A 10,742-nucleotide genomic window follows, 5' to 3' on the forward strand; every position below is an offset into this window, starting at 1 on the left:
GCTGCTGCAGCTGGCCTCACCTCTGGCAAAACCCCAGACCTCGATGGATTACCTGCTGAGTTCTACAAGACCTTCTGGCCTCTCCTTGGCCCCCACCTCCTGTGCGTTGTCCAAAAGAGCCTTGTCGACCAAGTCCTGCTGATCAGCTGCCACCGAGCAGTGCTCATGCTGCTGCCCAAGAAGGGAGACCTTGGCTGCATTAAGAATTGGTGGTGGGTCTCCCTGCTGTGCATAGACTACATGTTTCTGGCCAAAGTGCTGGTGACCCACTCCTGCACCATCATGGCTTCCATCACTGGGCCTGAGCAGAGCTACACCATGCCAGGCAGGACCATCCAAGACAACCTGTTCCTGATGCATGACCTACTCACAGCCAGTGAACTCTTTAGCCTAGACATCGGCCTCATCTCTCTGGATCAGGAGAAGGCCTTTGATCATGTGGGCCATGCCTACCTTTTCCAGACCCTGGAAGCCTTTGTACCAAGGCACCTTCAGCCTTCTCTAGGTGAACAGCATGCTCTGCACCCTGTTCTCCATGTGCAGGGGCATCCATCAGGGCTGCCCCCTGTCAGGCATGCTCTATGCCCTGGCCATTGAGCTGCTGCTGCACATGCTGTGGCACTGCCTGAGTGGTGTGGCCTTGCCATTGGCCATAGGCCCATCCATTGGCCTTCCGCTCTGACTGTCAGCATATGTGGATGACGTGACCATCTTCCGTAACACCTAGGAAGACGTGTGGGCCCTGACAGATTCCCAGCAAATCTATGAATGCACCTCCTCAGCCCATATCAACTGGGCCAAGAGTGATACCCTGCTGCGTGGCACATGGATCAGCGCGACTTCCCCGGATTTGCCAGGGGGCCTCACCTGGCATTGAGAGGGCCTCAAGGTCCTGGGCATATTCCTGGGGCCACCAAACTTCATGGTGCGCAATTGGGATGGCCTTGAGGAGGGGATGGCCTTGTGGAGGTCCACTTGCAATGGTGGTGCTGGCGTCTACCCAGCCTCTCCTACCATGGATGTGTCCTCATTGCAAAGAACCCTGTGGCACCAGTGTGCCATACTCAACCCACCACAGGATCTACTCGAGAGGCTCCAGCACCCCCTGGTAGATTTTTTCTGGGATGGGCACCACTGGCTCCCATGAGCTGTCCTTTACCTACCTGTCACTGAGGGGTGCCATAGCCTGGTCAACCTGGTGAGCAAGGTGGCCACCTTCCACCTGCAAGCCCTTCAGCAACTCCTCTATGGCAAGGAGCACCTACCCTGGCAACAACTGGCATGCCAGTTCCTGCAGAGGCTGGGGGCCCTCAGCTTCGACCGGGAGCTCTTCCTGCTGGACCTCATGCTCTTGAACTGCGTGGTGCTTCCAGCTTTCTGCCATGGTATGGTATAAGCCTGGCAGGCCACCTTCTGCCTCCAGCCCCAGGCCTGGCATCTGAAGTTCCTGCAGCTGCTGAGGGAGCCCCTGATGCATAACTCAGCCCTGAGGCACCCTGTGCTGAGCCTGACCTCTGCCAGCCTTATGGCCACTCTCATCCAGGTGTATGTCCTCTGCCTGAGACATGTCCTTAACCCCGCTCGGTTGGCCTGGCTCTCATCTGAGGCCCTGACCACCTGGCTAGACAAGTGCTCTGTCCGTAGCATGGGCCGTCTCCTGCATGACATCTAGGCTGCCCTCCCACTGGAGGCAGCAGCCACCCTGGATGATCATTTCTGGGCACTCCAGGTCCCCCATGCCATGGATGCCCTGAGCAAGGCTTTTCCCATACTGCCAGTCACCCAGGCTGTGGCCGGTGAGTTGGCCGGTGGGCCTGGCACCCTGCTGACGTTCCCCATGCCTCCTGACAGTGACATGGGCTGCCTGTTTGCTTATCTGTCGCATAGAAGTCTATATGCCTGGGTGGTTCATGTCCACCAAGCCCAAGTGCTGGTGGGCCACCCCAATATACCGTGGTGGCAACGCCTGGGGCCGCCAGATTTCCCACTAGCCCACCCGGCTTGGTGCACATTGTATAAGCTGCCAACCACCAAGAAGACTGGCGACCTGCAGTGGCAGTTGCTGCACAGCATCCTAGCCACTGGCATGTCCCACTTAGACCCAGCCGCCTCGACGGCCTGCCCATTCTGCCCTGGGGGCATTGAGGAGAACCTCTTTCATGCCTTCCTTGATTGTCCCTGCCTGTGGTCACTTTGTTGCCCTTGAGCTGCCACTGTGGGCGCTGGGCAGGAGCCTCTCTGAGACCACCTACCTGTGCTCCTACCCATACTGGGCGGCTGAGCGGGGTGCCATCTGTCTGGCCAACTTTCTATTGGGTCAGGCCAAGATGGCTGTCCTCAAGAGCTGCCATAACTGGCTAGCTGGGACCAACTCAGACAATGCCCTGTGACTTTTTGGCCTCCTGGTGTGGACGCGCCTCTCACTGGAGTTTGAGCACACTGTGCTCCAGCAGGCAGTGCCCACCTTTGAGACATGCTGGACCCTTAATAGAGTACTGTGCCACATGGAGGACTGCTGTATTCAATATGCACTCTGATGTCATGACCAGTTTGGGTGATTGGGCAGGCTTGGTGTCAGACAACAACTCCCAGCTCATGCCGCACCTTGGGCCCTCACCAGGCTGCTTTTTGCCTTTTTGTTGTGTGGGAAGTTAGAGTTTTTGTCACGTGTATGATTGGATACAGCAGGGTAGCAATTGCTTGTTTATAGAGGGCTTTGGCCTGTATGACTGTGTGGCCAGTGTCCCGACTACATAACGACATGTTAGGCATGATGTGTAATACAGCTAAGGGGTCTGTCACGGTGTGATATTATGAATGTAATGACATGGTGCTCTTGGTTTGATGGTAATTTGTTTGTCTTTGCTTTGTATATTGGACCTGGACCCTGGAGGGGCCAACTTTTTGTACCCCAAACCTCTGAATAAAGTAGCTAAAAAGTCAAAGTCCTTCCTTCCTTCCTTCCTTCCTTCCTTCCTTCCTTCCTTCCTTCCGCTTTGCACGCTTCGGACCAGGCTCGCTTGGAGCTGCGTGGGGCGATCCCGAGCGTAAGACTCTCCGGCTTCCTATCTCTTTTCTTCCTTCACTCCCACCTGTCTAAAGGTCTCTAGCCTCTGTTTATTTCGCTTTCTGACTCTTTTCTTGCTTTTTTGCAGCTTTTACCCCCACTTTTCTCTCCTCTCTCTTCCCTCCCCCTCTGCTTCCGGTTTCTTTGTCTGTGAGACGCTTCTCGCAGCCTTCTCTTTTACTGTCTCTTTCCCTCTCTTTCTCTTTTTTCTGTCTGCTCGTTACGGGGAGTTACCTTTTCCATTAGCCTGCCTTCCAGAGGTGCTCTTAATTAACCCTCCATCCCCCCCTCACCCTTTAGTTTTCCTTTTCTTTTTTCTTTTTGCTGTTTTAACCCCCCCCCCTCCTTCCCCTGCCGCTTTTTTCCCCCCCCACCCTCCTCCCCCTTTGTGGGGAGCTCTCTATTATCATTTGCCGCTTGAGGGGTGCTTTTTTCTTCTTCCCCCCCTCTTTTTTTTTTTTTTTTTTTTTTTTTTTTTTTTTGTTCTATCCACGCTTTTTTTTTTTTCACCCCCCAAATCCCTCCCTCCCTTTCAGTGGCTTATCTTCACTTTCTGTTTTGGCCGCATTCCCGGGAGCTTGGCCTTGAGCTCCTGTGTTTAAGTTTTCTTTTCATTCCCTTAGTAGTTTTTTTTTTGCTTTGCAGTTTAACCCTGTCCTAGTGAGGATGGCTGCTCCTACACCTGGCAGTTGGCATGAGGATGTCTCTCGGGACCTCCCGCTGACGCATGGCCTGAGGGTTCATGCCCCTCTCCATGTGGGGCTTGAGGTTTGCATGGAGGCTCTGGCTGCGCTCCTGGGATGGCGTACGATCCGCTATGCGGGTCGTGTGAACACGGTCCCGATGATTTATTTGAGCACGCCTGCCTTGGTTGACAGGGTGTGTGCTGAGGGCCTAGACATTGCGGGCATCCACTACCCTGTCACGCCCCTAGAGACTCAGGCAGTGAGGGTGGTGATCTCTAACATCCCACCACATGTTTCTGATCGGGAGCTGGCCAGGGGACTCGGGGCCTATGGAGTTCTTACGGGTCCTTTTCGCCGGCTGCCGATGGGAGGCAAGGACCCTCAGCGGAAGCACGTCCTGTCTTTTCGGAGGCAGGTCTTTATGCTCCTCAAGGAGGGCCCCCAGTCTCTACCTCGCTCCCTGAGCTTCACGCTCGAGGGTCGGAGGTATATTATCTATTTGTCTGTGGGAGAGACTACGTGTTTTAAGTGCGGCGGCTCCTCCCACCTGGCTGCTCAGTGCCCTCAGGGCAAGGCGGCCGGACCATCGCCACCTGCGGCAGCGCCGAGAGACGGCGTGTCGACTTCTGGGACACGCGGCAGGCCCAGGGAAGCAGGGAGCTCTTCCTCCCAGCGTCCTTCCACCCCTACTCCATCTCAGGGGACGGGGGGCTCTGGTGTGAAACCATCGTCCAGTGGAGAGGCTGGTGCTACTACCCAGGCCCCGCCGCCGCCTCCCCCGTCTGTGGCGCCCCCTGCCGTCAGTGCGGGGGCCCCGCCGGCTGGGGGGGCAGGGCAGTCTGGCCCGTCCCCAGCACAGGGGCAGCTGCCCACTACCACTAAGAAGAAGAAGAAGGAGGACAAAGAGAGGAAGATGAAGGGGGCCTCTCAGGATGCCCTGCCCTCCTCGGCCAGTGCCGAGGGACCCCCCACTAAAGAGCCTGGCCCCGCTCTGGCTGCCATACCACCCACCCCGTTGGATGTAGCTGTCGGCGGGGCAGACTTAGCGGAGGGGGAGGGGGCTTCAGGGGTCCCTCTCCCCTCGCCTGTCCCCCAGCCTCCGGAGTCGGGCGGCGGTGGGGATGGTGGCGAATGCCTCTCTTCTGGTGGCCTGGCCTCGGGGGTGGCGGGAGAGTCTGCTACCCCCTTGGTCATGCCCCAGCCTGGTGGATTAGATGGAGAAGTTGACGAGATGGAGGTCCAGCTCACTGAGTCTCGCAAGAGGCGTCGTGAGCGGGATGGCCTCTCCCCCCCCCAGGAAGACAGGGAATGCCCTCGTGGAGCCGGTCCTTGACTCGGACGATGAGAGGCGACTGATGTGTCTAGACATCGAGGGCGTCGATGCTGCGGTTGCGGACGAGCTCCCGCCGGGGGTGCGGACTCGACGCTCTTCCTTAGGCAACATCCACCCCAAGCTGGCGGAGCCCCCCTGGGTCCCTCCAGACTATGGGGGACTCCTGTCCTTCTTGAAGTTAACTAAGGGGCAGAGGAACGTAGCAGGACGCATCACTCAGTGGTGCACAGACCCCAAAGTGTTTGTTAAGAGTGCCAGGGCAGCTGCCAAGCTCATGCAGCGGGATCTGGGCACACGCCAGATGGCTTACCGTTTGGAGAAGCTTGCCCAGAGGGTGAGAGTTGAGTGGGACTTGGGCGGGTCCCTCGACTAGAGTAGGGCACAGTAGGCCTTCCTTGACCTCTCTGTACTGCCTTGCTCTGCTCTTGGGTGCTCGTTCTTCCACCCGTACCTTGCTTTGCTCTTCCTCTCCCACACCCACATCCATGGCAGCCACAATCATTGGCACCTTCAACATCAATGGCTGTCGAGACTCGGTGAAGCGCGAAGCCGTCCTGGAGCTCCTGCGACAGAAGAGGCTGGCCGTCGCCTTCCTTCAAGAGACGCACTCTGACAGATTCAACCAGGCGGCCTGGCGGGCTGCCTGGCGAGGACAGGTGTTCCTGAGCCATGGCACCAACCTTAGCGCTGGGGTCGCGACTCTCTTATCACCACAGCTGCAGCTTGACGCGGCGGTGCTGCGGGAGGTCATCCCCGGCCGCCTGCTGACCGTCCGCGTCACCCTCGCACAACACCGCCTGCTGCTCATCAATGTCTACGCGCCTTCCGATGGTCAGGAGAGGGTCGTTTTCTTCGAGACCTTGGCTGCCCTCCTGCGCGACGCTAGCGAGGATGATGACCTGCTCCTCCTCGGTGGGGATTTCAACTGCACCACTGCCCCGCGCCTCGACCGCACAGGGCCTGAACCCCACCTGCCCTCCGCTCGCAAGCTGCAATCTGCCTTGGAGGGGGCAGACCTCGTGGACATCTGGCGAGCCCTGCATCCTGATGCGCGCCAGTACACCTGGGCCAGGATGGGTGCCGGTGGTGTCACCATGGCTCGCCTCGACCGCCTTTATGTCACCAGGCACCACCTGCCACTCCTGCGCAGCAGCTGCATCGCTCCCTCGGGTCTGTCAGATCATGACCTAGCCTTCAGTGAACTGAGCCTGCCGGGGAGAGCCTGTGCGCGGGCACCTTATTGGTGTCTCAACGTCAGCCTGCTTCAGGACTCCTATTTCCGGGACTGCTTTGCCCACTTCTGGAGGAGATGGGAAGCTGCGAGATCGAGCCACTCCTCCTGGAAGCTGTGGTGGGACGTGGGCAAGGTACAGATCCGAGCCTTTTGCCAGCAGTACGCCCAGCTGGCCGCGAACGAGACGCGCCGACGTATCCGGGAGTTGGAGGAGGACGTGGCGGAGCTCGAGGCTGCTCTGCTGGCCGCTGGCAGCGACGCGGCGCTGAGCGAGAGCCTCCGGTTCCGCAGGAGATGTCTGCGCGACCTGGCGGAGAGCGCGGCCCGCGGCGCGAGGATCCGCGCCCGTTGCCAGGAACTGGCGGAAACTGACGCCCCGACCCGCTTCTTTTTCAACCTGGAGCGGCGGAGGGCAGCGAGCAAAGTCTTGGACCATCTCAAGACTCCTGAGGGCCGGGTCATTACAGAGCCCGGCGAAATACGCGAACATGCCGTCGCCTTCTATCGTGACCTGTTTGCGGCCGAGCCGTCGTGCCCCGAGGCCACGCGGGAACTCCACGAGGGCCTACCACGTCTCGATGCCCTGGAGGCCGGAGAGCTTGAGCGGGACTTGTCCCTGGAAGAGCTGGCGGCCGCCACGGCCGGCCTCGCCTCCGGCAAAGCCCCGGGCCTCGATGGGTTGCCTGCTGAGTTTTACAAGACCTTCTGGCCTCTCCTCGGCCCCAGCCTCCTGCGCGTTTTCCAGGAGAGCCTCGCCGACAAGGTCTTGCCGATCAGCTGCCGCCGAGCGGTGCTGACCCTGCTGCCCAAGAAGGGAGACCTGGGCTACATGAAGAACTGGCGGCCGGTCTCCCTGCTGTGCGCGGACTATAAGATCCTGGCCAAAGCGTTGGCCACCCGCCTCCGCGCGGTCATGGCCTCTCTCACCGGGCCCGAGCAGAGCTACTGCGTGCCGGGCAGGACCATTCAAGACAACCTGTTCCTGCTGCGGGACCTACTCACGGCTAGCGAGCTCTTTGGCCTCGACATCGGCCTCATCTCTCTAGACCAGGAGAAGGCCTTTGACCGGGTGGGCCACGCCTATCTCTTCCAGACTCTGGAGGCCTTTGGTTTTGGGCCCCTCTTCACCGGGGCCCTCCGGGTCTTGTACCGAGACATTTCCAGCCTGCTCAAGGTGAACGGTGTGCTGTGTGCTCCGTTCCCCGCACGCAGGGGCATTCGTCAGGGGTGTCCGCTGTCGGGCATGCTCTACTCCCTGGCCATCGAGCCGCTGCTGCACACGCTGCGACGCCGCCTGAGTGGTGTGGCCCTGCCAGTGGCCAGCGGCTCGTCCGCTAGGCCTCGTCTCCGGCTGTCGGCGTATGCGGATGATGTCACCGTCTTCCTCAACACTCAGGAAGACGTGCGGGCCCTGGCGGATTGCCAGCGTGCCTATGAGCGTGCCTCCTCCGCCCGCATCAACTGGGCCAAGAGCGATACTTTGTTGCTTGGCGCATGGACTGGCACGCTCCCCCCGGACTTGCCGGGGGGGCTCATATGGCGCCGCGAGGGCCTCAAGATCTTGGGCGTGTTCCTGGGGCCACCGGCCTTCATGGCGCGTAACTGGGACGACCTCGAGGAGGGGGTGGAGGCCCGCCTGCAGCGGTGGCGCTGGCGCCTGCCCAGCCTTTCCTACCGGGGGCGCGTCCTTGTCATCAACAACCTGGCGGCAGCGACCTTGTGGCACCGGTGCGCCGTGCTCGACCCCCCACCGGATCTCCTGGAGAGACTCCAGCGCAACCTGGTGGACTTCTTCTGGGATGGGCGCCACTGGCTCCCACGAGCCGTCCTTCACCTGCCTGTTGCCGAGGGGGGCCAGGGTCTGGTTGACCTGGCCAGCAGGGTGGCGGCCTTCCGCCTGCAGGCCCTTCAGCGACTGCTTTACAGCGAGGAGCAGCTGCCATGGCAACAACTGGCGTGCCGGTTCCTACAGAGGGTCGGCGCCCTTGGCTTTGACCGGGAGCTCTTTTTGTTGACACCCACGCTCCTGAACTGGGCGGTGCTTCCGGCCTTTTATCGCAGCGTGGTACGAGCCTGGCAGGTCGCCTTCCGCCTCCAGCCTCGAGCCCGGACACTGTGTTTCCCGCAGCTGCTGAGGAGCCTCTGGTGCACAACTCAGCCCTGTGGGGCTCCGTGCCGAGCCTGGCCTCTGCCAGCCTCACGGCCACCCTCATCCAGGCGCGTGTCCTCCGCCTGCACCATCTCCTGGACCCCGCTCGGTCAGCCTGGCTCTCGCCCGAGGCGCTGGCCACACGGCTGGGCGTACGCTCCATCCGCACCATGGGTCATCTCCTGCGTGACATCCGCGCCGCCCTCCCGCCGGTGGCGGCGGCCGCCTTGGACGAACATCTCCGTGCGCGCCAGATCCCGCGGGCCGCGGATGCCGCGAGCGAGGCTTTCCCTTCGCTGCCGGTCACCCCGGCTGTGGCCGCGGAGTTGGCCGGTGGGCCGGGCACTCTGTTGCGGCTCCCCATGCCTCCCGATAGTGACACGGGTTGTCCTTTTGCTTCTCTATCGCGTAGAAGCTTGTATGCCTGGGTGGTCTGTGTCCGCCATGCTCAGGTGCTGGCGGGACGCCCCGATACACCGTGGCGACGGCGCCTGGGGCCACCGGCTTCCCCACCGGCCCACCCGGCGTGGCGCACATTGTATAAGCCGCCGACCGCCAAGAAGACTGGCGACCTGCAGTGGCGGTTGCTGCACGGCATCCTAGCCACTGGCACGTTTGCGTCCCACTTTGACCCAGCCGCTTCGACGGCCTGCCCCTTCTGCCCTGGGGCGTGGAGGAGGATCTCTTTCACGCCTTCCTGGACTGTCCCCGCCTGCGGCCGCTCTTTGCCACCCTCGAGCGGCCGCTGCGGGCGCTGGGCAGGAGCCTCTCAGAGACCACCTACATATGCTCCTACCCGTACCGGGCGGCCGAGCGGGGGCGCCATCTGCCTGGCCAACTTTTTGCTGGGCCAGGCCAAGATGGCCGTCCTCAAGAGCCGCCGTAACCGGCTTGCCGGCACCGGCTCAGACGATGCCCCGCGGCTCTTTGGCCTCCTAGTGCGGGCGCGCCTCTCGCTGGAGTTTGAGCACGCTGTGCTCCGGCGGGGGGTGCCCGCCTTCGAGGCACTCTGGGCCCTTGAGGGAGCGCTGTGCCACGTGGAGGACGGCCGTCTCAAATACGCGCTCTGATGTCGTGACCGGTCTGGGCGACCGGGCGGGCGCGGTGGCGGACTGTGGCTTCCGGCTTGTGCCGTGCCCTGGGCCCTCACCAGGCTGCTGTTGTTCATTTTCTCGGGGTGAGAAGAAGAAGGGTTTTGTACGTGTACTATGGGACAGGGAAGGGTGGAATTGTTCGTTTCTCGAGGGCGATATACATAAATAGCATGTTAGACACGATGTGTATTACTGCGAAGGTGTTTGTCACGGTGTGATGTTCTGAACGTCCGGGAATGGTTTCTCTTTGGTGTGGTTTGATGGTTTTTTTGCTTTCTGTACCTGATCTTTTGTGAAATAAAGTTGTCAAAAGTCAAAAGTCAAAGTCCTTCCTTCCTTCCTTCCTTCCGCTTTGGACGCTTCGGACCAGGCTCGCTTGGAGCTGCGTGGGGCGATCCCGAGCGTAAGACTCCCCGGCTTCCTATCTCTTTTCTTGCTTCACTCCCACCTGTCTAAAGGTCTCTAGCCTCTGTTTATTTCGCTTTCTGACTCTTTTCTTGCTTTTTTGCAGCTTTTACCCCCACTTTTCTCTCCTCTCTCTTCCCTCCCCTCTGCTTCCGGTTCTTTGTCTGTGAGACGCTTCTCGCAGCCTTCTCTTTTACTGTCTCTTTCCCTCTCTTTCTCTTTTTTCTGTCTGCTTGTTACGGGGAGTTACCTTTTCCATTAGCCTGCCTTCCAGAGGTGCTCTTAATTAACCCTCCATCCCCCCCTCACCCTTTAGTTTTCCTTTTCTTTTTTCTTTTTGCTGTTTTAACCCCCCCCCCTCCTTCCCCTGCCGCTTTTTCCCCCCCCCACCCTCCTCCCCCTTTGTGGGGAGCTCTCTATTATCATTTGCCGCTTGAGGGGTGCTTTTTTCTTCTTCCCCCCTCTTTTTTTGTTCTATCCACGCTTTTTTTTTTTTTTTTTTCTTTTCACCCCCAAATCCCTCCCTCCCTTTCAGTGGCTTATCTTCACTTTCTGTTTGGCCGCATTCCCGGGAGCTTGGCCTTAGAGCTCCTGTGTTTAAGTTTTCTTTTCATTCCCTTAGTTTTTTTTGCTTTGCAGTTTAACCCTGTCCTAGTGAGGATGGCTGCTCCTACACCTGGCAGTTGGCATGAGGATGTCTCTCGGGACCTCCCGCTGACGCATGGCCTGAGGGTTCATGCCCCTCTCCATGTGGGGCTTGAGGTTTGCATGGAA

Source organism: Alligator mississippiensis, chromosome 1 (genome assembly GCF_030867095.1).
Source record: "Alligator mississippiensis isolate rAllMis1 chromosome 1, rAllMis1, whole genome shotgun sequence".
Classification (NCBI taxonomy): Eukaryota; Metazoa; Chordata; order Crocodylia; family Alligatoridae; genus Alligator; species Alligator mississippiensis.